Raw genomic sequence first — 21,420 nt, forward strand, 5'->3', positions numbered from 1 at the left:
GTAGTTAGCAGTTAGTAGTTAGTAGTTAGTAGTTATTAGTTAGTAGTTAGTAGTGAGTAGTTAGTAGTTAGTAGTTAGTAGTCAGTAGTTAGTAGATAGTAGCTAGTAGTTAGTAGTTAGTAGTTAGTAGTCATTAGTTAGTGTTTAGTAGTTAGTAGTTAGTGGTCAGTATGTAGTAGTTAATAGTTAGTAGTTAGCAGTTAGTAGTTAGTAGTTAGTAGTTAGCAGTTAGTAGTTAGTAGTTAGTTAGTAGTTAGTAGTTAGTAGTTAGTAGTTAGTAGTTAGTAGTTAGTAGTTAGTAGTTAGTAGTTAGTAGTTAGTAGTTAGTAGTTAGCAGTTAGTAGTCTGTAGTTATTAGTTAGTAGTTAGTAGTTAGTAGTTAGTAGTTAGTAGTTAGTAGTTAGTTAGTAGTTAGTAGTTAGTAGTTAGTAGTTAGTAGTTAGCAGTCTGTAGTCTGTAGTTATTAGTTAGTACTTAGTAGTTAGTAGTTAGTAGTTAGTAGTTAGTAGTTAGTTAGTAGTTAGTAGTTAGTAGTTAGTAGTTAGCAGTTAGTAGTCTGTAGTTAGTAGTTTGTAGTTAGTAGTTAGTAGTTAGTAGTCAGTAGTTATTAGTTAGTAGTTAGTAGTTAAGAGTCAGTAGTTAATAGTTAGTAGTTAGTAGTTAGTAGTCAGTAGTTAGTATTTAGTAGTTAGTAGATATTAGTAATTAGTGAGTATTTAGTGGTTAGTAGTTAGTAACTAGTAATTAGTAATAAGTACTTAGTAGTTAGTATTTAGTAGATAGTAGTTAGTTGTTAGTACTTAGTAGTTAGTAGTTAGTAGTCAGTAGTTAATAGTTAGTAGTTAGTAGTTAGTAGTTAGTAGTTAGTAATTAGTAGTTAGTAGTTAGGAGTCAGTAGTTAGTAGTTAGTAGTTAGTAGTTAGTAGTTAGTAGTCAGTAGTTAGTATTTAGTAGTTAGTAGTTAGTAGTTAGTATGTAGTAGTTAATAGTTAGTAGTTAGCAGTTAGTAGTTAGTAGTTAGTAGTTAGTAGTTAGTAGTTAGTATTTAGTAGTTAGTAGTTAGTAGTTAGTAGTTAGTAGTTAGTAGTTAGTAGTTATTAGTTAGTAGTTAGTAGTTAGTAGTTAGTGGTTAATTTTTAGTAGTTAGTTGTAATTAGTTAGTAGTTAGTAGTTATTAGGTAGTAGGTAGTCGTTTGTAATTAGCAGTTGGTAGCCAGTACTTAGTAGTTAGTAGTTAGCATTTAGTAGTCAGTTGATTGTAGTTAGTAGTTAGTAGTTAGTAGCTAGTGGTTAGTTTTTAGTAGTTAGAAGTTAGTAGTTAGTAGTCAGTAGTTAGTAGTTAGTAGTTAGTAGTTAGTAGTAAGTATGTAGTAGTTAATAGTTAGTAGTTAGCAGTTAGTAGTTAGTAGTTAGTAGTTAGTAGTTAGTAGTTAGCAGTTAGTAGTTAGTAGTTAGTAGTTATTAGTTAGTAGTTAGTAGTGAGTAGTTAGTAGTTAGTAGTTAGTAGTCAGTAGTTAGTAGTTAGTAGTCAGTAGTTAGTGTTTAGTAGTTAGTAGTTAGTGGTCAATATGTAGTAGTTAATAGTTAGTAATTAGCAGTTAGTAGTTAGTAGTTAGTAGTTAGCAGTTAGTAGTTAGTAGTTAGTTAGTAGTTAGTAGTTAGTAGTTAGTAGTTAGTAGTTAGTAGTCAGTAGTTAGTAGTTAGTAGTTAGTCGTCGGTAGTTAGTATTTAGTAGTTAGCAGTTCGTAGTTAGCAGTCTGTAGATATTAGTTAGTAGTTAGTAGTTAGTAGTTAGTAGTTAGTAGTTAGTAGTTATTAGTTAGTAGTTAGTAGTCAGTAGTTAGTAGTTAGTAGTTAGTCGTCGGTAGTTAGTATTTAGTAGTTAGCAGTTCGTAGTTAGTAGTTAGTAGTTAGTTAGTAGTTAGTAGTTAGTATTCAGTAGTCAGTAGTTAGTAGTTAGTAGTCTGTAGTTATTAGTTAGTAGTTAGTAGTTAGTAGTTATTAGTTAGTAGTTAGTAGTCAGTAGTTATTAGTTAGTAGTTAGTAGTTAGTCGTCAGTAGTTAGTATTTATTAGTTAGTAGTTAGTAGTTAGCAGTTCGTAATTAGTAGTTAGTTGTTATTAGTTAGTAGTTAGTAGTTAGTAGTTAGTAGTTAGTAGTTAGTAGTTAGTTGTCAGTAGTTATTAGTTAGTAGTTAGTAGTTAGTAGTTACTAGTTAGTAGTTAGTAGTTAGTAGTTAGTAGTCAGTAGTTAGAAGATACCAGTTAGTAGTTAGTAGTTAGTAGTTATTAGTCAGTATTTAGTGTTTAGTAGTTATTAGTTAGTGGTCAGTATGTAGTAGTTAGTAGTTAGCGGTTAGTAGTTAGTAGTTAGTAGTTAGTAGTTAGCAGTTAGTAGTTAGTAGTTAGTAGTTATTAGCTAGTAGTTAGTAGTTAGTAGTTAGTAGTTAGTAGTTAGTAGTTAGTTAGTAGTTAGTAGTTAGTAGTTAGTAGTTAGTAGTTAGTAGTTAGTAGTCTGTAGTTATTAGTTAGTAGTTAGTAGTTAGTAGTTATTAGTTAGTAGTTAGTCGTCAGTAGTTAGTAGTTAGTTATTAGTAGTTAGTAGTCAGTAGTTAGCAATTAGTAGTTAGTAGTTAGTAGTTATTAGCGAGTAGTTAGTGGTTAGTAGTTAGTAGTTAGTAATTAGTAAAAAGTACTTAGCAGTTAGTATTTAGTAGATAGTAGTAAGTAGTTAGTACTTAGTAGTTAGTAGTTAGTAGTTATTAGTTAGTAGTTAGTAGTTAGTAGTTAGTAGTTAGTAGTTAGTAATTAGTAGTTAGTAGTTAGTAGTCAGTAGTTAGTAGTAAGTAGTCAGTAGTTAGTATTTAGTGGTTAGTAGTTAGTAGTTAGTATGTAGTAGTTAATAGTTAGTAGTTAGCAGTTAGTAGTTAGTAGTTAGTAGTTAGTAGTTATTAGTTATTAGTTAGTAGTTAGTAGTTAGTAGTTAGAAGTTAGTAGTTAATATTTAGTAGTTAGTTGTAAGTAGTTAGTAGTTAGTAGTTATTAGTTAGTACTTAGTAGTTAGTAGTTAGTAGTTAATATTTAGTAGTTAGTTGTAAGTAGTTAGTAGTTATTAGTTAGTACTTAGTAGTTAGTAGTTAGTAATTAGCAGTTAGTAGTCAGTACTTAGTAGTTAGTAGTTAGCATATAGTAGTCAGTAGTTAGTTGTTACAAGTTAGTAGTTAGTAGTTAGTAGTTATTATTTAGTACTTAGTAGTTAGTAGTTAGTAATTAGCAGTTAGTAGTCAGTACTTAGTAGTTAGTAGTTAGCATATAGTAGTCAGTAGTTAGTAGTTAGAAGTTAGTAGTTAGTAGTTAGTTAGTAGTTAGTAGTTAGTATTCAGTAGTCAGTAGTTAGTAGTTAGTAGTCTGTAGTTATTAGTTAGTAGTTAGTAGTTAGTAGTTATTAGTTAGTAGTTAGTAGTCAGTAGTTATTAGTTAGTAGTTAGTAGTTAGTCGTCAGTAGTTAGTATTTATTAGTTAGTGGTTAGTAGTTAGCAGTTCGTAATTAGTAGTTAGTTGTTATTAGTTAGTAGTTAGTAGTTAGTAGTTAGTAGTTAGTAGTTAGTAGTTAGTAGTTAGTTGTCAGTAGTTATTAGTTAGTAGTTAGTAGTTAGTAGTTAGTAGTTACTAGTTAGTAGTTAGTAGTTAGTAGTTAGTAGTCAGTAGTTAGAAGATACCAGTTAGTAGTTAGTAGTTAGTAGTTAGTAGTCAGTATTTAGTGTTTAGTAGTTATTAGTTAGTGGTCAGTATGTAGTAGTTAGTAGTTAGCAGTTAGTAGTTAGTAGTTAGTAGTTAGTAGTTAGCAGTTAGTAGTTAGTAGTTAGTAGTTATTAGCTAGTAGTTAGTAGTTAGTAGTTAGTAGTTAGTAGTTAGTAGTTAGTTAGTAGTTAGTAGTTAGTAGTTAGTAGTTAGTAGTTAGTAGTCTGTAGTTATTAGTTAGTAGTTAGTAGTTAGTAGTTATTAGTTAGTAGTTAGTCGTCAGTAGTTAGTAGTTAGTTATTAGTAGTTAGTAGTCAGTAGTTAGCAATTAGTAGTTAGTAGTTAGTAGTTATTAGCGTGTAGTTAGTGGTTAGTAGTTAGTAGTTAGTAATTAGTAAAAAGTACTTAGCAGTTAGTATTTAGTAGATAGTAGTAAGTAGTTAGTACTTAGTAGTTAGTAGTTAGTAGTTATTAGTTAGTAGTTAGTAGTTAGTAGTTAGTAGTTAGTAATTAGTAGTTAGTAGTTAGTAGTCAGTAGTTAGTAGTAAGTAGTCAGTAGTTAGTATTTAGTGGTTAGTAGTTAGTATTTAGTATGTAGTAGTTAATAGTTAGTAGTTAGCAGTTAGTAGTTAGTAGTTAGTAGTTAGTAGTTATTAGTTATTAGTTAGTAGTTAGTAGTTAGTAGTTAGAAGTTAGTAGTTAATATTTAGTAGTTAGTTGTAAGTAGTTAGTAGTTAGTAGTTATTAGTTAGTACTTAGTAGTTAGTAGTTAGTAGTTAATATTTAGTAGTTAGTTGTAAGTAGTTAGTAGTTATTAGTTAGTACTTAGTAGTTAGTAGTTAGTAATTAGCAGTTAGTAGTCAGTACTTAGTAGTTAGTAGTTAGCATATAGTAGTCAGTAGTTAGTTGTTACAAGTTAGTAGTTAGTAGTTAGTAGTTATTATTTAGTACTTAGTAGTTAGTAGTTAGTAATTAGCAGTTAGTAGTCAGTACTTAGTAGTTAGTAGTTAGCATATAGTAGTCAGTAGTTAGTAGTTAGAAGTTAGTAGTTAGTAGTTAGTAGTTAGTAGTTATTAGTCAGTAGTTAGTAGTTAGTAGTTAGTATTTAGTAGTTTGTAGTCAGTAGTTAGTAGTTAGTTAGTAGTTAGTAGTTAGTAGTTAGTAGTTAGTAGTTAGTAGTTAGTAGTTAGTAGTTAGTAGTTAGTAGTTAGTAGTTAGTAGTTAGTAGTCAGTAGTTAGTAGTTAGTTATTAGTAGTTAGTAGTCAGTAGTTAGCATTTAGTAGTTAGCAGTTAGTAGTTATTAGCGAGTAGTTAGTGGTTAGTAGTTAGTAGTTAGTAATTAGTAAAAAGTACTTAGTAGTTAGTATTTAGTAGACAGTAGTTAGTAGTTAGTACTTAGTAGTTAGTAGTTAGTAGTTATTAGTTAGTAGTTAGTAGTTAGTAGTTAGTAGTTAGTAATTAGTAGTTAGTAGTTAGTAGTCAGTAGTTAGTAGTCAGTAGTTAGTATTTAGCGGTTAGTAGTTAGTAGTTAGTATGTAGTAGTTAATAGTTATTAGTTAGCAGTTAGTATTTAGTAGTTAGTAGTTAGTAGTTATGAGTTATTAGTTAGTAGTTAGTAGTTAGTAGTTAGAAGTTAGTAGTTAATATTTAGTAGTTAGTTGTAAGTAGTTAGTAGTTAGTAGTTATTAGTTAGTACTTAGTAGTTAGTAGTTAGTAATTAGCAGTTAGTAGTCAGTACTTAGTAGTTAGTAGTTAGCATATAGTAGTCAGTAGTTAGTAGTTAGAAGTTAGTGGTTGGTAGTTAGTAGTTAGTAGTCAGTAGTTAGTAGTCAGTAGTTAGTAGTTAGTAGTTAGTATTTAGTAGTTAGTAGTCAGTAGTTAGTATTTAGTAGTTAGTAGTTAGTAGTTAGTATGTAGTAGTTAATAGTTAGTAGTTAGCAGTTAGTAGTGAGTAATTAGCAGTTAGCACTTAGTAGTTAGTAGTTTGTAGTTAGTAGTTAGTAGTTAGTAGTTAGTAGTTAGTGGTTAGTATTTAGTAGTTAGAAGTTAGTAGTTAGTAGTTAGTAGTTAGTAGTTAGTAGTTAGTAGTTAGTAGTTATTAGTGAGTAGTTGGTGGTTAGTAGTTAGTAGTTAGTAATTAGTAAAAAGTACTTAGTGGTTAGTATTTAGTAGATAGTAGTTAGTACTTAGTAGTTAGTAGTTAGTAGTTATTAGTTAGTAGTTAGTAATTAGTAGTTAGTAGTTAGTAGTCAGTAGTTAGTAGTTAGTAGTTAGTAGTCAGTAGTTATTAGTTAGTAGTTAGTAGTCAGTAGTTATTAGTTAGTAGTTAGTAGTTAGTCTTCAGTAGTTAGTATTTATTAGTTAGTAGTTAGTAGTTAGCAGTTCGTAGTTAGTAGTTAGTTGTTATTAGTTAGTAGTTAGTAGTTAGTAGTTAGTAGTTAGTAGTTAGTAGTTAGTAGTTAGTAGTTAGTAGTCAGTAGTTATTAGTTAGTAGTTAGTAGTTAGTAGTTACTAGTTAGTAGTTAGTAGTTAGTAGTTAGTAGTCAGTAGTTAGAAGATACCAGTTAGTAGTTAGTAGTTAGTAGTTAGTAGTTAGTAGTTAGCAGTTAGTAGTTAGTAGTTAGTAGTTATTAGCTAGTAGTTAGTAGTTAGTAGTTAGTAGTTAGTAGTTAGTAGTTAGTTAGTAGTTAGTAGTTAGTAGTTAGTAGTTAGTAGTCTGTAGTTATTAGTTAGTAGTTAGTAGTTAGTAGTTATTAGTTAGTAGTTAGTCGTCAGTAGTTAGTAGTTAGTTATTAGTAGTTAGTAGTCAGTAGTTAGCATTTAGTAGTTAGTAGTTAGTAGTTATTAGCGAGTAGTTAGTGGTTAGTAGTTAGTAGTTAGTAATTAGTAAAAAGTACTTAGAAGTTAGTATTTAGCAGATAGTAGTAAGTAGTTAGTACTTAGTAGTTAGTAGTTAGTAGTTATTAGTTAGTAGTTAGTAGTTAGTAGTTAGTAGTTAGTAATTAGTAGTTAGTAGTTAGTAGTCAGTAGTTAGTAGTAAGTAGTCAGTATTTAGTATTTAGTGGTTAGTAGTTAGTAGTTAGTATGTAGTAGTTAATAGTTAGTAGTTAGCAGTTAGTAATTAGTAGTTAGTAGTTAGTAGTTATTAGTTATTAGTTATTAGTTAGTAGTTAGTAGTTAGTAGTTAGAAGTTAGTAGTTAATATTTAGTAGTTAGTTGTAAGTAGTTAGTAGTTAGTAGTTATTAGTTAGTACTTAGTAGTTAGTAGTTAGTAGTTAATATTTAGTAGTTAGTTGTAAGTAGTTAGTAGTTATTAGTTAGTACTTAGTAGTTAGTAGTTAGTAATTAGCAGTTAGTAGTCAGTACTTAGTAGTTAGTAGTTAGCATATAGTAGTCAGTAGTTAGTTGTTACAAGTTAGTAGTTAGTAGTTATTATTTAGTACTTAGTAGTTAGTAGTTAGTAATTAGCAGTTAGTAGTCAGTACTTAGTAGTTAGTAGTTAGCATATAGTAGTCAGTAGTTAGTAGTTAGAAGTTAGTAGTTAGTAGTTAGTAGTTAGTAGTTATTAGTCAGTAGTTAGTAGTTAGTAGTTAGTATTTAGTAGTTTGTAGTCAGTAGTTAGTAGTTAGTTAGTAGTTAGTAGTTAGTAGTTAGTAGTTAGTAGTTAGTAGTTAGTAGTTAGTAGTTAGTAGTTAGTGGTTAGTAGTTAGTAGTTAGTAGTTAGTAGTCAGTAGTTAGTAGTTAGTTATTAGTAGTTAGTAGTCAGTAGTTAGCATTTAGTAGTTGGCAGTTAGTAGTTATTAGCGAGTAGTTAGTGGTTAGTAGTTAGTAGTTAGTAATTAGTAAAAAGTACTTAGTAGTTAGTAGTTAGTAGACAGTAGTTAGTAGTTAGTACTTAGTAGTTAGTAGTTAGTAGTTATTAGTTAGTAGTTAGTAGTTAGTAGTTAGTAGTTAGTAATTAGTAGTTAGTAGTTAGTAGTCAGTAGTTAGTAGTTAGTAGTCAGTAGTTAGTATTTAGCGGTTAGTAGTTAGTAGTTAGTATGTAGTAGTTAATAGTTATTAGTTAGCAGTTAGTATTTAGTAGTTAGTAGTTAGTAGTTATGAGTTATTAGTTAGTAGTTAGTAGTTAGTAGTTAGAAGTTAGTAGTTAATATTTAGTAGTTAGTTGTAAGTAGTTAGTAGTTAGTAGTTATTAGTTAGTACTTAGTAGTTAGTAGTTAGTAATTAGCAGTTAGTAGTCAGTACTTAGTAGTTAGTAGTTAGCATATAGTAGTCAGTAGTTAGTAGTTAGAAGTTAGTGGTTGGTAGTTAGTAGTTAGTAGTCAGTAGTTAGTAGTCAGTAGTTAGTAGTTAGTAGTTAGTATTTAGTAGTTAGTAGTCAGTAGTTAGTATTTAGTAGTTAGTAGTTAGTAGTTAGTATGTAGTAGTTAATAGTTAGTAGTTAGCAGTTAGTAGTGAGTAATTAGCAGTTAGCACTTAGTAGTTAGTAGTTTGTAGTTAGTAGTTAGTAGTTAGTAGTTAGTAGCTAGTGGTTAGTATTTAGTAGTTAGAAGTTAGTAGTTAGTAGTTAGTAGTTAGTAGTTAGTAGTTAGTAGTTATTAGTGAGTAGTTGGTGGTTAGTAGTTAGTAGTTAGTAATTAGTAAAAAGTACTTAGTGGTTAGTATTTAGTAGATAGTAGTTAGTACTTAGTAGTTAGTAGTTAGTAGTTATTAGTTAGTAGTTAGTAATTAGTAGTTAGTAGTTAGTAGTCAGTAGTTAGTAGTTAGTAGTTAGTAGTCAGTAGTTAGTATTTAGTAGTTAGTAGTTAGTAGTTAGTATGTAGTAGTTAATAGTTAGTAGTTAGCAGTTAGTAGTTAGTAGTTAGTAGTTATTAGTTATTAGTTAGTAGTTAGTAGTTAGTGGTTAGAAGTCAGTAGTTAATACTTAGTAATTAGTTGTAAGTAGTTAGTAGTTAGTAGTTATTAGTTAGTAGTTAGTAGTTAGTAGTTAGTAATTAGCAGTTAGTAGTCAGTACTTAGTATTTAGTAGTTAGTATGTAGTAGTTAATAGTTATTAGTTAGCAGTTAGTGTTTAGTAGTTAGTAGTTAGTAGTTATGAGTTATTATTTAGTAGTTAGTAGTTAGTAGTTAGAAGTTAGTAGTTAATATTTAGTAGTTAGTTGTAAGTAGTTAGTAGTTAGTAGTTATTAGTTAGTAGTTAGTAGTCAGTAGTTAGTAGTTAGTAGTTAGTATTTAGTAGTTAGTAGTCAGTAGTTAGTATTTAGTAGTTAGTAGTTAGTAGTTAGTATGTAGTAGTTAATATTTAGTAGTTAGCAGTTAGTAGTGAGTAATTAGCAGTTAGCACTTAGTAGTTAGTAGTTTGTAGTTAGTAGTTAGTAGTTAGTAGTTAGTAGCTAGTGATTAGTATTTAGTAGTTAGAAGTTAGTAGTTAGTAGTTAGTAGTTAGTAGTTAGTAGTTAGTAGTTATTAGTGAGTAGTTGGTGGTTAGTAGTTAGTAGTTAGTAATTAGTAAAAAGTACTTAGTGGTTAGTATTTAGTAGATAGTAGTTAGTACTTAGTAGTTAGTAGTTAGCAGGTTTTAGTTAGTAGTTAGTAATTAGTAGTTAGTAGTTAGTAGTCAGTAGTTAGTAGTTAGTAGTTAGTAGTTAGTAGTTAGTAGTTAGTATTTAGTAGTTAGTAGTTAGTAGTTAGTATGTAGTAGTTAATAGTTAGTAGTTAGCAGTTAGTTGTTAGTAGTTAGTAGTTATTAGTTATTAGTTATTAGTTAGTAGTTAGTGGTTAGAAGTCAGTAGTTAATACTTAGTAATTAGTTGTAAGTAGTTAGTAGTTAGTAATTAGTAAAAAGTACTTAGTGGTTAGTATTTAGTAGATAGTAGTTAGTACTTATTAGTTAGTAGTTAGTAGTTAGTAGTTAGTAATTAGCAGTTAGTAGTCAGTACTTAGTATTTAGTAGTTAGTATGTAGTAGTTAATAGTTATTAGTTAGCAGTTAGTATTTAGTAGTTAGTAGTTAGTAGTTATGAGTTATTAGTTAGTAGTTAGTAGTTAGTAGTTAGAAGTTAGTAGTTAATATTTAGTAGTTAGTTGTAAGTAGTTAGTAGTTAGTAGTTATTAGTTAGTACTTAGTAGTTAGTAGTTAGTAATTAGCAGTTAGTAGTCAGTACTTAGTAGTTAGTAGTTAGCATATAGTAGTCAGTAGTTAGTAGTTAGAAGTTAGTATTCAGTAGTTAGTAGTTAGTAGTCAGTAGTTAGTAGTCAGTAGTTAGTAGTTAGTAGTTAGTATTTAGTAGTTAGTAGTCAGTAGTTAGTATTTAGTAGTTAGTAGTTAGTAGTTAGTATGTAGTAGTTAATATTTAGTAGTTAGCAGTTAGTAGTGAGTAATTAGCAGTTAGCACTTAGTAGTTAGTAGTTTGTAGTTAGTAGTTAGTAGTTAGTAGCTAGTGGTTAGTATTTAGTAGTTAGAAGTTAGTAGTTAGTAGTTAGTAGTTAGTAGTTAGTAGTTATTAGTGAGTAGTTGGTGGTTAGTAGTTAGTAGTTAGTAATTAGTAAAAAGTACTTAGTGGTTAGTATTTAGTAGATAGTTGTTAGTACTTAGTAGTTAGTAGTTAGTAGTTATTAGTTAGTAGTTAGTAATTAGTAGTTAGTAGTTAGTAGTCAGTAGTTAGTAGTTAGTAGTTAGTAGTTAGTAGTCAGTAGTTAGTATTTAGTAGTTAGTAGTTAGTAGTTAGTATGTAGTAGTTAATAGTTTGTAGTTAGCAGTTAGTAGTTAGTAGTTAGTAGTTATTAGTTATTAGTTAGTAGTTAGTAGTTAGTGGTTAGAAGTCAGTAGTTAATACTTAGTAATTAGTTGTAAGTAGTTAGTAGTTAGTAGTTATTAGTTAGTAGTTAGTAGTTAGTAGTTAGTAATTAGCAGTTAGTAGTCAGTACTTAGTATTTAGCAGTTAGTATGTAGTAGTTAATAGTTATTAGTTAGCAGTTAGTATTTAGTAGTTAGTAGTTAGTAGTTATGAGTTATTAGTTAGTAGTTAGTAGTTAGTAGTTAGAAGTTAGTAGTTAATATTTAGTAGTTAGTTGTAAGTAGTTAGTAGTTAGTAGTTATTAGTTATTACTTAGTAGTTAGTAGTTAGTAATTAGCAGTTAGTAGTCAGTACTTAGTAGTTAGTAGTTAGCATATAGTAGTCAGTAGTTAGTAGTTAGAAGTTAGTAGTTAGTAGTTAGTAGTTAGTACTCAGTAGTTAGTAGTTAGTAGTTAGTATTTAGTAGTTAGTAGTCAGTAGTTAGTATTTAGTAGTTAGTAGTTAGTAGTTAGTATGTAGTAGTTAATAGTTAGTAGTTAGCAGTTAGTAGTGAGTAATTAGCAGTTAGCACTTAGTAGTTTGTAGTTTGTAGTTAGTAGTTAGTAGTTAGTAGTTAGTAGCTAGTGGTTAGTATTTAGTAGTTAGAAGTTAGTAGTTAGTAGTTAGTAGTTAGTAGTTATTAGTGAGTAGTTGGTGGTTAGTAGTTAGTAGTTAGTAATTAGTAAAAAGTACTTAGTGGTTAGTATTTAGTAGATAGTAGTTAGTACTTAGTAGTTAGTAGTTAGTAGTTTTTAGTTAGTAGTTAGTAGTTAGTAGCTAGTGGTTAGTATTTAGTAGTTAGAAGTTAGTAGTTAGTAGTTAGTATTTAGTAGTTAGTAGTTATTAGTGAGTAGTTGGTGGTTAGTAGTTAGTAGTTAGTAATTAGTAAAAAGTACTTAGTGGTTAGTATTTAGTAGTTAATATTTAGTAGTTAGCAGTTAGTAGTGAGTAATTAGCAGTTAGCACTTAGTAGTTAGTAGTTTGTAGTTAGTAGTTAGTAGTTAGTAGTTAGTAGCTAGTGGTTAGTATTTAGTAGTTAGAAGTTAGTAGTTAGTAGTTAGTAGTTAGTAGTTAGTAGTTATTAGTGAGTAGTTGGTGGTTAGTAGTTAGTAGTTAGTAATTAGTAAAAAGTACTTAGTGGTTAGTATTTAGTAGATAGTAGTTAGTACTTAGTACTTAGTAGTTAGTAGTTATTAGTTAGTAGTTAGTAATTAGTGGTTAGTAGTTAGTAGTCAGTAGTTAGTAGTTAGTAGTTAGTAGTTAGTAGTCAGTAGTTAGTATTTAGTAGTTAGTAGTTAGTAGTTAGTATATAGTAGTTAATAGTTAGTAGTTAGCAGTTAGTAGTTAGTAGTTAGTAGTTATTAGTTATTAGTTAGTAGTTAGTAGTTAGTGGTTAGAAGTCAGTAGTTAATACTTAGTAATTAGTTGTAAGTAGTTAGTAGTTAGTAGTTATTAGTTAGTAGTTAGTAGTTAGTAGTTAGTAATTAGCAGTTAGTAGTCAGTACTTAGTATTTAGTAGTTAGTATGTAGTAGTTAATAGTTATTAGTTAGCAGTTAGTATTTAGTAGTTAGTAGTTAGTAGTTATGAGTTATTAGTTAGTAGTTAGTAGTTAGCAGTTAGTAGTCAGTACTTAGTATTTAGTAGTTAGTATGTAGTAGTTAATAGTTATTAGTTAGCAGTTAGTATTTAGTAGTTAGTAGTTAGTAGTTATGAGTTATTAGTTATTAGTTAGTAGTTAGTAGTTAGTAATTAGTAAAAAGTACTTAGTGGTTAGTATTTAGTAGATAGTAGTTAGTACTTAGTAGTTAGTAGTTAGTAGTTATTAGTTAATAGTTAGTAATTAGTAGTTAGTAGTTAGTAGTCAGTAGTTAGTAGTTAGTAGTTAGTAGTTAGTAGTCAGTAGTTAGTATTTAGTAGTTAGTATTTAGTAGTTAGTATGTAGTAGTTAATAGTTAGTAGTTAGCAGTTAGTAGTTAGTAGTTAGTAGTTATTAGTTATTAGTTAGTAGTTAGTAATCAGTGGTTAGAAGTCAGTAGTTAATACTTAGTAATTAGTTGTAAGTAGTTAGTAGTTAGTAGTTATTAGATAGTAGTTAGTAGTCAGTACTTAGTATTTAGTAGTTAGTATGTAGTAGTTAATAGTTATTAGTTAGCAGTTAGTATTTAGCAGTTAGTAGTTAGTAGTTATGAGTTATTAGTTAGTAGTTAGTAGTTAGTAGTTAGTAGTTAGTAGTTAGTAGTCAGCAGTTAGTATTTAGTAGTTAGTAGTTAGTAGTTAGTATATAGTAGTTAATAGTTAGTAGTTAGCAGTTAGTAGTTAGTAGTTATGAGTTATTAGTTAGTAGTTAGTAGTTAGTAGTTAGTAGTTAGTAGTCAGTAGTTAGTAGTTAGTAGTTAGTAGTTAGTAGTCAGTAGTTAGTATTTAGTAGTTAGTAGTTAGTAGTTAGTATATAGTAGTTAATAGTTAGTAGTTAGCAGTTAGTAGTTAGTAGTTAGTAGTTATTAGTTATTAGTTAGTAGTTAGTAGTTAGTGGTTAGAAGTCAGTAGTTAATACTTAGTAATTAGTTGTAAGTAGTTAGTAGTTAGTAGTTATTAGTTAGTAGTTAGTAGTTAGTAGTTAGTAATTAGCAGTTAGTAGTCAGTACTTAGTATTTAGTAGTTAGTATGTAGTAGTTAATAGTTATTAGTTAGCAGTTAGTATTTAGTAGTTAGTAGTTAGTAGTTATGAGTTATTAGTTAGTAGTTGGTAGTTAGCAGTTAGTAGTCAGTACTTAGTATTTAGTAGTTAGTATGTAGTAGTTAATAGTTATTAGTTAGCAGTTAGTATTTAGTAGTTAGTAGTTAGTAGTTATGAGTTATTAGTTATTAGTTAGTAGTTAGTAGTTAGTAATTAGTAAAAAGTACTTAGTGGTTAGTATTTAGTAGATAGTAGTTAGTACTTAGTAGTTAGTAGTTAGTAGTTATTAGTTAATAGTTAGTAATTAGTAGTTAGTAGTTAGTAGTCAGTAGTTAGTAGTTAGTAGTTAGTAGTTAGTAGTCAGTAGTTAGTATTTAGTAGTTAGTATTTAGTAGTTAGTATGTAGTAGTTAATAGTTAGTAGTTAGCAGTTAGTAGTTAGTAGTTAGTAGTTATTAGTTATTAGTTAGTAGTTAGTAATCAGTGGTTAGAAGTCAGTAGTTAATACTTAGTAATTAGTTTTAAGTAGTTAGTAGTTAGTAGTTATTAGATAGTAGTTAGTAGTCAGTACTTAGTATTTAGTAGTTAGTATGTAGTAGTTAATAGTTATTAGTTAGCAGTCAGTATTTAGCAGTTAGTAGTTAGTAGTTATGAGTTATTAGTTAGTAGTTAGTAGTTAGTAGTTAGAAGTTAGTAGTTAATATTTAGTAGTTAGTTGTAAGTAGTTAGTAGTTAGTAGTTATTAGTTAGTACTTAGTAGTTAGTAGTTAGTAATTAGCAGTTAGTAGTCAGTACTTAGTAGTTAGTAGTTAGCATATAGTAGTCAGTAGTTAGTAGTTAGAAGTTAGTAGTTAGTAGTTAGTAGTTAGTAGTCAGTAGTTAGTAGTCAGTAGTTAGTAGTTAGTAGTTAGTATTTAGTAGTTAGTAGTCAGTAGTTAGTATTTAGTAGTTAGTAGTTAGTAGTTAGTATGTAGTAGTTAATAGTTAGTAGTTAGCAGTTAGTAGTGAGTAATTTGCAGTTAGCACTTAGTAGTTAGTAGTTTGTAGCTAGTAGTTAGTAGTTAGTAGTTAGTAGCTAGTGGTTAGTATTTAGTAGTTAGAAGTTAGTAGTTAGTAGTTAGTAGTTAGTAGTTAGTAATTAGTAGTTAGTAGTTATTAGTGAGTAGTTGGTGGTTAGTAGTTAGTAGTTAGTAATTAGTAAAAAGTACTTAGTGGTTAGTATTTAGTAGATAGTAGTTAGTACTTAGTAGTTAGTAGTTAGTAGTTATTAGTTAGTAGTTAGTATTTAGTAGTTAGTAGTTAGTAGTCAGTAGTTAGTAGTTAGTAGTTAGTAGTCAGTAGTTAGTATTTAGTAGTTTGTAGTTAGTAGTTAGTATGTAGTAGTTAATAGTTAGTAGTTAGCAGTTAGTAGTTAGTAGTTAGTAGTTTTTAGTTATTAGTTAGTAGTTAGTAGTTAGTGGTTAGAAGTCAGTAGTTAATACTTAGTAATTAGTTGTAAGTAGTTAGTAGTTAGTAGTTTTTAGTTAGTAGTTAGTAGTTAGTAGTTAGTAATTAGCAATTAGTAGTCAGTACTTAGTATTTAGTAGTTAGTATTTAGTAGTTAGTAGTCTGTAGTTAGTATTTAGTAGTTAGTAGTTAGTAGTTAGTATGTAGTAGTTAGTAGTTAGTAGTTAGCAGTTAGTAGTTAGTAATTAACAGTTAGCACTTAGTAATTAGTAGTTTGTAGTTAGTAGTTAGTAGTTAGTAGTTATTAGTGAGTAGTTAGTGGTTAGTAGTTAGTAGTAAGTAATTAGTAAAAAGTACTTAGTGGTTAGTATTTAGTAGATAGTAGTTAGTACTTAGTAGTTAGTAGTTAGTAGTTAATAGTTAGTAGTTAGTAGTCAGTAGTTAATAGTCAGTAGTTAGTAGTTAGTAGTTAGTATCTAGTAGTTAGTAGTCAGTAGTTAGTATTTAGTAGTTAGTAGTTAGTAGTTAGAAGTTAGTAGTTAGTAGTTAGTAGTTAGTAGTTAGTAGTCAGTAGTTAGTAGTCAGTAGTTAGTAGTTAGTAGTTAGTATTTAGTAGTTAGTAGTCAGTAGTTAGTAGTTAGTATTTAGTAGTTAGTAGTTAGTATGTAGTAGTTAATAGTTAGTAGTTAGCAGTTAGTAGTGAGTAATTAGCAGTTAGCACTTAGTAGTTAGTAGTTTGTAGTTAGTAGTTAGTAGTTAGTAGTTAGTAGCTAGTGGTTAGTATTTAGTAATTAGAAGTTAGTAGTTAGTAGTTAATAGTTAGTAGTTAGTAATTAGCAGTTAGTAGTCAGTACTTAGTAGTTAGTAGTTAGCATATAGTAGTCAGTAGTTAGTAGTTAGAAGTTAGTAGTTAGTAGTTAGTAGTTAGTAGTCAGTAGTTAGTAGTCAGTAGTTAGTAGTTAGTAGTTAGTATTTAGTAGTTAGTAGTCAGTAGTTAGTATTTAGTAGTTAGTAGTTAGTAGTTAGTATGTAGTAGTTAATAGTTAGTAGTTAGCAGTTAGTAGTGAGTAATTTGCAGTTAGCACTTAGTAGTTAGTAGTTTGTAGCTAGTAGTTAGTAGTTAGTAGTTAGTAGCTAGTGGTTAGTATTTAGTAGTTAGAAGTTAGTAGTTAGTAGTTAGTAGTTAGTAGTTAGTAATTAGTAGTTAGTAGTTATTAGTGAGTAGTTGGTGGTTAGTAGTTAGTAGTTAGTAATTAGTAAAAAGTACTTAGTGGTTAGTATTTAGTAGATAGTAGTTAGTACTTAGTAGTTAGTAGTTAGTAGTTATTAGTTAGTAGTTAGTATTTAGTAGTTAGTAGTTAGTAGTCAGTAGTTAGTAGTTAGTAGTTAGTAGTCAGTAGTTAGTATTTAGTAGTTTGTAGTTAGTAGTTAGTATGTAGTAGTTAATAGTTAGTAGTTAGCAGTTAGTAGTTAGTAGTTAGTAGTTTTTAGTTATTAGTTAGTAGTTAGTAGTTAGTGGTTAGAAGTCAGTAGTTAATACTTAGTAATTAGTTGTAAGTAGTTAGTAGTTAGTAGTTTTTAGTTAGTAGTTAGTAGTTAGTAGTTAGTAATTAGCAATTAGTAGTCAGTACTTAGTATTTAGTAGTTAGTATTTAGTAGTTAGTAGTCTGTAGTTAGTATTTAGTAGTTAGTAGTTAGTAGTTAGTATGTAGTAGTTAGTAGTTAGTAGTTAGCAGTTAGTAGTTAGTAATTAACAGTTAGCACTTAGTAGTTAGTAGTTTGTAGTTAGTAGTTAGTAGTTAGTAGTTATTAGTAAGTAGTTAGTGGTTAGTAGTTAGTAGTAAGTAATTAGTAAAAAGTACTTAGTGGTTAGTATTTAGTAGATAGTAGTTAGTACTTAGTAGTTAGTAGTTAGTAGTTAATAGTTAGTAGTTAGTAGTCAGTAGTTAATAGTCAGTAGTTAATAGTTAGTAGTTAGTATCTAGTAGTTAGTAGTCAGTAGTTAGTATTTAGTAGTTAGTAGTTAGTAGTTAGAAGTTAGTAGTTAGTAGTTAGTAGTTAGTAGTTAGTAGTCAGTAGTTAGTAGTCAGTAGTTAGTAGTTAGTAGTTAGTATTTAGTAGTTAGTAGTCAGTAGTTAGTAGTTAGTATTTAGTAGTTAGTAGTTAGTATGTAGTAGTTAATAGTTAGTAGTTAGCAGTTAGTAGTGAGTAATTAGCAGTTAGCACTTAGTAGTTAGTAGTTAGTAGTTAGTAGTTAGTAGCTAGTGGTTAGTATTTAGTAATTAGAAGTTAGTAGTTAGTAGTTAATAGTTAGTAGTTAGTAGTTAGTAGTTATTAGTGAGTAGTTGGTGGTTAGTAGTTAGTGGTTAGTAATTAGTAAAATGTACTTAGTGGTTAGTATTTAGTAGATAGTAGATAGTACTTAGTAGTTAGTAGTTAGTAGTTATTAGTTAGTAGTTAGTAATTAGTAGTTAGTAGTTAGTAGTCAGTAGTTAGTAGTTAGTAGTTAGTAGTCAGTAGTTAGTATTTAGTAGTTAGTAGTTAGTAGTTAGTATGTAGTAGTTAATAGTTAGTAGTTAGCAGTTAGTAGTTAGTAGTTAGTAGTTATTAGTTATTAGTTATTAGTTAGTAGTTAGTGGTTAGAAGTCAGTAGTTAATACTTAGTAATTAGTTGTAAGTAGTTAGTAGTTAGTAGTTATTAGTTAGTAGTTAGTAGTTAGTAGTTAGTAATTAGCAGTTAGTAGTCAGTACTTAGTATTTAGTTGTTAGTATGTAGTAGTTAATAGTTATTAGTTAGCAGTTAGTATTTAGTAGTTAGTAGTTAGTAGTTATGAGTTATTAGTTAGTAGTTAGTAGTTAGTAGTTAGAAGTTAGTAGTTAATATTTAGTAGTTAGTTGTAAGTAGTTAGTAGTTAGTAGTTATTAGTTAGTACTTAGTAGTTAGTAGTTAGTAATTAGCAGTTAGTAGTCAGTACTTAGTAGTTAGTAGTTAGCATATAGTAGTCAGTAGTTAGTAGTTAGAAGTTAGTAGTTAGTAGTTAGTAGTTAGTAGTCAGTAGTTAGTAGTCAGTAGTTAGTAGTTAGTAGTTAGTATTTAGTAGTTAGTAGTCAGTAGTTAGTATTTAGTAGTTAGTAGTTAGTAGTTAGTATGTAGTAGTTAATAGTTAGTAGTTAGCAGTTAGTAGTGAGTAATTAGCAGTTAGCACTTAGTAGTTAGTAGTTTGTAGTTAGTAGTTAGTAGTTAGTAGCTAGTGGTTAGTATTTAGTAGTTAGAAGTTAGTAGTTAGTAGTTAGTAGTTAGTAGTTATTAGTGAGTAGTTGGTGGTTAGTAGTTAGTAGTTAGTAATTAGTAAAAAGTACTTAGTGGTTAGTATTTAGTAGATAGTAGTTAGTACTTAGTAGTTAGTAGTTAGTAGTTATTAGTTAGTAGTTAGTAATTATTAGTTAGTAGTTAGTAGTCAGTAGTTAGTAGTTAGTAGTTAGTAGTCAGTAGTTAGTATTTAGTAGTTAGTAGTTAGTAGTTAGTATGTAGTAGTTAATAGTTAGTAGTTAGCAGTTAGTAGTTAGTAGTTAGTAGTTTTTAGTTATTAGTTAGTAGTTAGTAGTTAGTGGTTAGAAGTCAGTAGTTAATACTTAGTATTTAGTTGTAAGTAGTTAGTAGTTAGTAGTTATTAGTTGGTAGTTAGTAGTTAGTAGTTAGTAATTAGCTGTTAGTAGTCAGTACTTAGTATTTAGTAGTTAGTATTTAGTAGTTAGTAGTCAGTATTTAGTATTTAGTAGTTAGTAGTTAGTAGTTAGTATGTAGTAGTTAGTAGTTAGTAGTTAGCAGTTAGTAGTTAGTAATTAACAGTTAGCACTTAGTAGTTAGTAGTTTGTAGTTAGTAGTTAGTAGTTAGTAGTTAGTAGCTAGTGGTTAGTATTTAGTAGTTAGAAGTTAGTAGTTAGTAGTTAGTAGTTAGTAGTTATTAGTGAGTAGTTAGTGGTTAGTTGTTAGTAGTAAGTAATTAGTAAAAAGTACTTAGTGGTTAGTATTTAGTAGATAGTAGTTAGTACTTAGTAGTTAGTAGTTAGTAGTTAATAGTTAGTAGTTAGTAATTATTAGTTAGTAGTTAGTAGTCAGTAGTTAGTAGTTAGTAGTTAGTAGTCAGTAGTTAGTATTTAGTAGTTAGTAGTTAGTAGTTAGTATGTAGTAGTTAATAGTTAGTAGTTAGCAGTTAGTAGTTAGTAGTTAGTAGTTTTTAGTTATTAGTTAGTAGTTAGTAGTTAGTGGTTAGAAGTCAGTAGTTAATACTTAGTATTTAGTTGTAAGTAGTTAGTAGTTAGTAGTTATTAGTTGGTAGTTAGTAGTTAGTAGTTAGTAATTAGCTGTTAGTAGTCAGTACTTAGTATTTAGTAGTTAGTATTTAGTAGTTAGTAGTCAGTATTTAGTATTTAGTAGTTAGTAGTTAGTAGTTAGTATGTAGTAGTTAGTAGTTAGTAGTTAGCAGTTAGTAGTTAGTAATTAACAGTTAGCACTTAGTAGTTAGTAGTTTGTAGTTAGTAGTTAGTAGTTAGTAGTTAGTAGCTAGTGGTTAGTATTTAGTAGTTAGAAGTTAGTAGTTAGTAGTTAGTAGTTAGTAGTTATTAGTGAGTAGTTAGTGGTTAGTTGTTAGTAGTAAGTAATTAGTAAAAAGTACTTAGTGGTTAGTATTTAGTAGATAGTAGTTAGTACTTAGTAGTTAGTAGTTAGTAGTTATTAGTTAGTAGTTAGTAATTAGTAGTTAGTAGTTAGTAGTCAGTAGTTAGTAGTTAGTAGTTAGTAGTCAGTAGTTAGTATTTAGTAGTTAGTAGTTAGTAGTTAGTATGTAGTAGTTAATAGTTAGTAGTTAGCAGTTAGTAGTTAGTAGTTAGTAGTTATTAGTTATTAGTTATTAGTTAGTAGTTAGTGGTTAGAAGTCAGTAGTTAATACTTAGTAATTAGTTGTAAGTAGTTAGTAGTTAGTAGTTATTAGTTAGTAGTTAGTAGTTAGTAGTTAGTAATTAGCAGTTAGTAGTCAGTACTTAGTATTTAGTTGTTAGTATGTAGTAGTTAATAGTTATTAGTTAGCAGTTAGTATTTAGTAGTTAGTAGTTAGTAGTTATGAGTTATTAGTTAGTAGTTAGTAGTTAGTAGTTAGAAGTTAGTAGTTAATATTTAGTAGTTAGTTGTAAGTAGTTAGTAGTTAGTAGTTATTAGTTAGTACTTAGTAGTTAGTAGTTAGTAATTAGCAGTTAGTAGTCAGTACTTAGTAGTTAGTAGTTAGCATATAGTAGTCAGTAGTTAGTAGTTAGAAGTTAGTAGTTAGTAGTTAGTAGTTAGTAGTCAGTAGTTAGTAGTCAGTAGTTAGTAGTTAGTAGTTAGTATTTAGTAGTTAGTAGTCAGTAGTTAGTATTTAGTAGTTAGTAGTTAGTAGTTAGTATGTAGTAGTTAATAGTTAGTAGTTAGCAGTTAGTAGTGAGTAATTAGCAGTTAGCACTTAGTAGTTAGTAGTTTGTAGTTAGTAGTTAGTAGTTAGTAGCTAGTGGTTAGTATTTAGTAGTTAGAAGTTAGTAGTTAGTAGTTAGTAGTTAGTAGTTATTAGTGAGTAGTTGGTGGTTAGTAGTTAGTAGTTAGTAATTAGTAAAAAGTACTTAGTGGTTAGTATTTAGTAGATAGTAGTTAGTACTTAGTAGTTAGTAGTTAGTAGTTATTAGTTAGTAGTTAGTAATTATTAGTTAGTAGTTAGTAGTCAGTAGTTAGTAGTTAGTAGTTAGTAGTCAGTAGTTAGTATTTAGTAGTTAGTAGTTAGTAGTTAGTATGTAGTAGTTAATAGTTAGTAGTTAGCAGTTAGTAGTTAGTAGTTAGTAGTTTTTAGTTATTAGTTAGTAGTTAGTAGTTAGTGGTTAGAAGTCAGTAGTTAATACTTAGTATTTAGTTGTAAGTAGTTAGTAGTTAGTAGTTATTAGTTGGTAGTTAGTAGTTAGTAGTTAGTAATTAGCTGTTAGTAGTCAGTACTTAGTATTTAGTAGTTAGTATTTAGTAGTTAGTAGTCAGTATTTAGTATTTAGTAGTTAGTAGTTAGTAGTTAGTATGTAGTAGTTAGTAGTTAGTAGTTAGCAGTTAGTAGTTAGTAATTAACAGTTAGCACTTAGTAGTTAGTAGTTTGTAGTTAGTAGTTAGTAGTTAGTAGTTAGTAGCTAGTGGTTAGTATTTAGTAGTTAGAAGTTAGTAGTTAGTAGTTAGTAGTTAGTAGTTATTAGTGAGTAGTTAGTGGTTAGTTGTTAGTAGTAAGTAATTAGTAAAAAGTACTTAGTGGTTAGTATTTAGTAGATAGTAGTTAGTACTTAGTAGTTAGTAGTTAGTAGTTAATAGTTAGTAGTTAGTAGTCAGTAGTTAGTAGTCAGTAGTTAGTAGTTAGTATTTAGTAGTTAGCAGTCAGTAGTTAGTATTTAGTAGTTAGTAGTTAGTAGTTAGAAGTTAGTAGTTAGTATTTAGTATTTAGTAGATAGTAGTTAGTACTTAGTAGTTAGTAGTTAGTAGTTAATAGTTAGTAGTTAGTAGTCAGTAGTTAGTAGTCAGTAGTTAGTAGTTAGTATTTAGTAGTTAGCAGTCAGTAGTTAGTATTTAGTAGTTAGTATTTAGTAGTTAGCAGTCAGTAGTTAGTATTTAGTAGTTAGTAGTTAGTAGTTAGAAGTTAGTAGTTAGTATTTAGTAGTTAGTAGT

Source organism: Convolutriloba macropyga, chromosome 2 (assembly GCF_964194025.1).
Source record: "Convolutriloba macropyga chromosome 2, txConMacr16.3, whole genome shotgun sequence".
Lineage (NCBI taxonomy): Eukaryota > Metazoa > Xenacoelomorpha > Acoela > Convolutidae > Convolutriloba > Convolutriloba macropyga.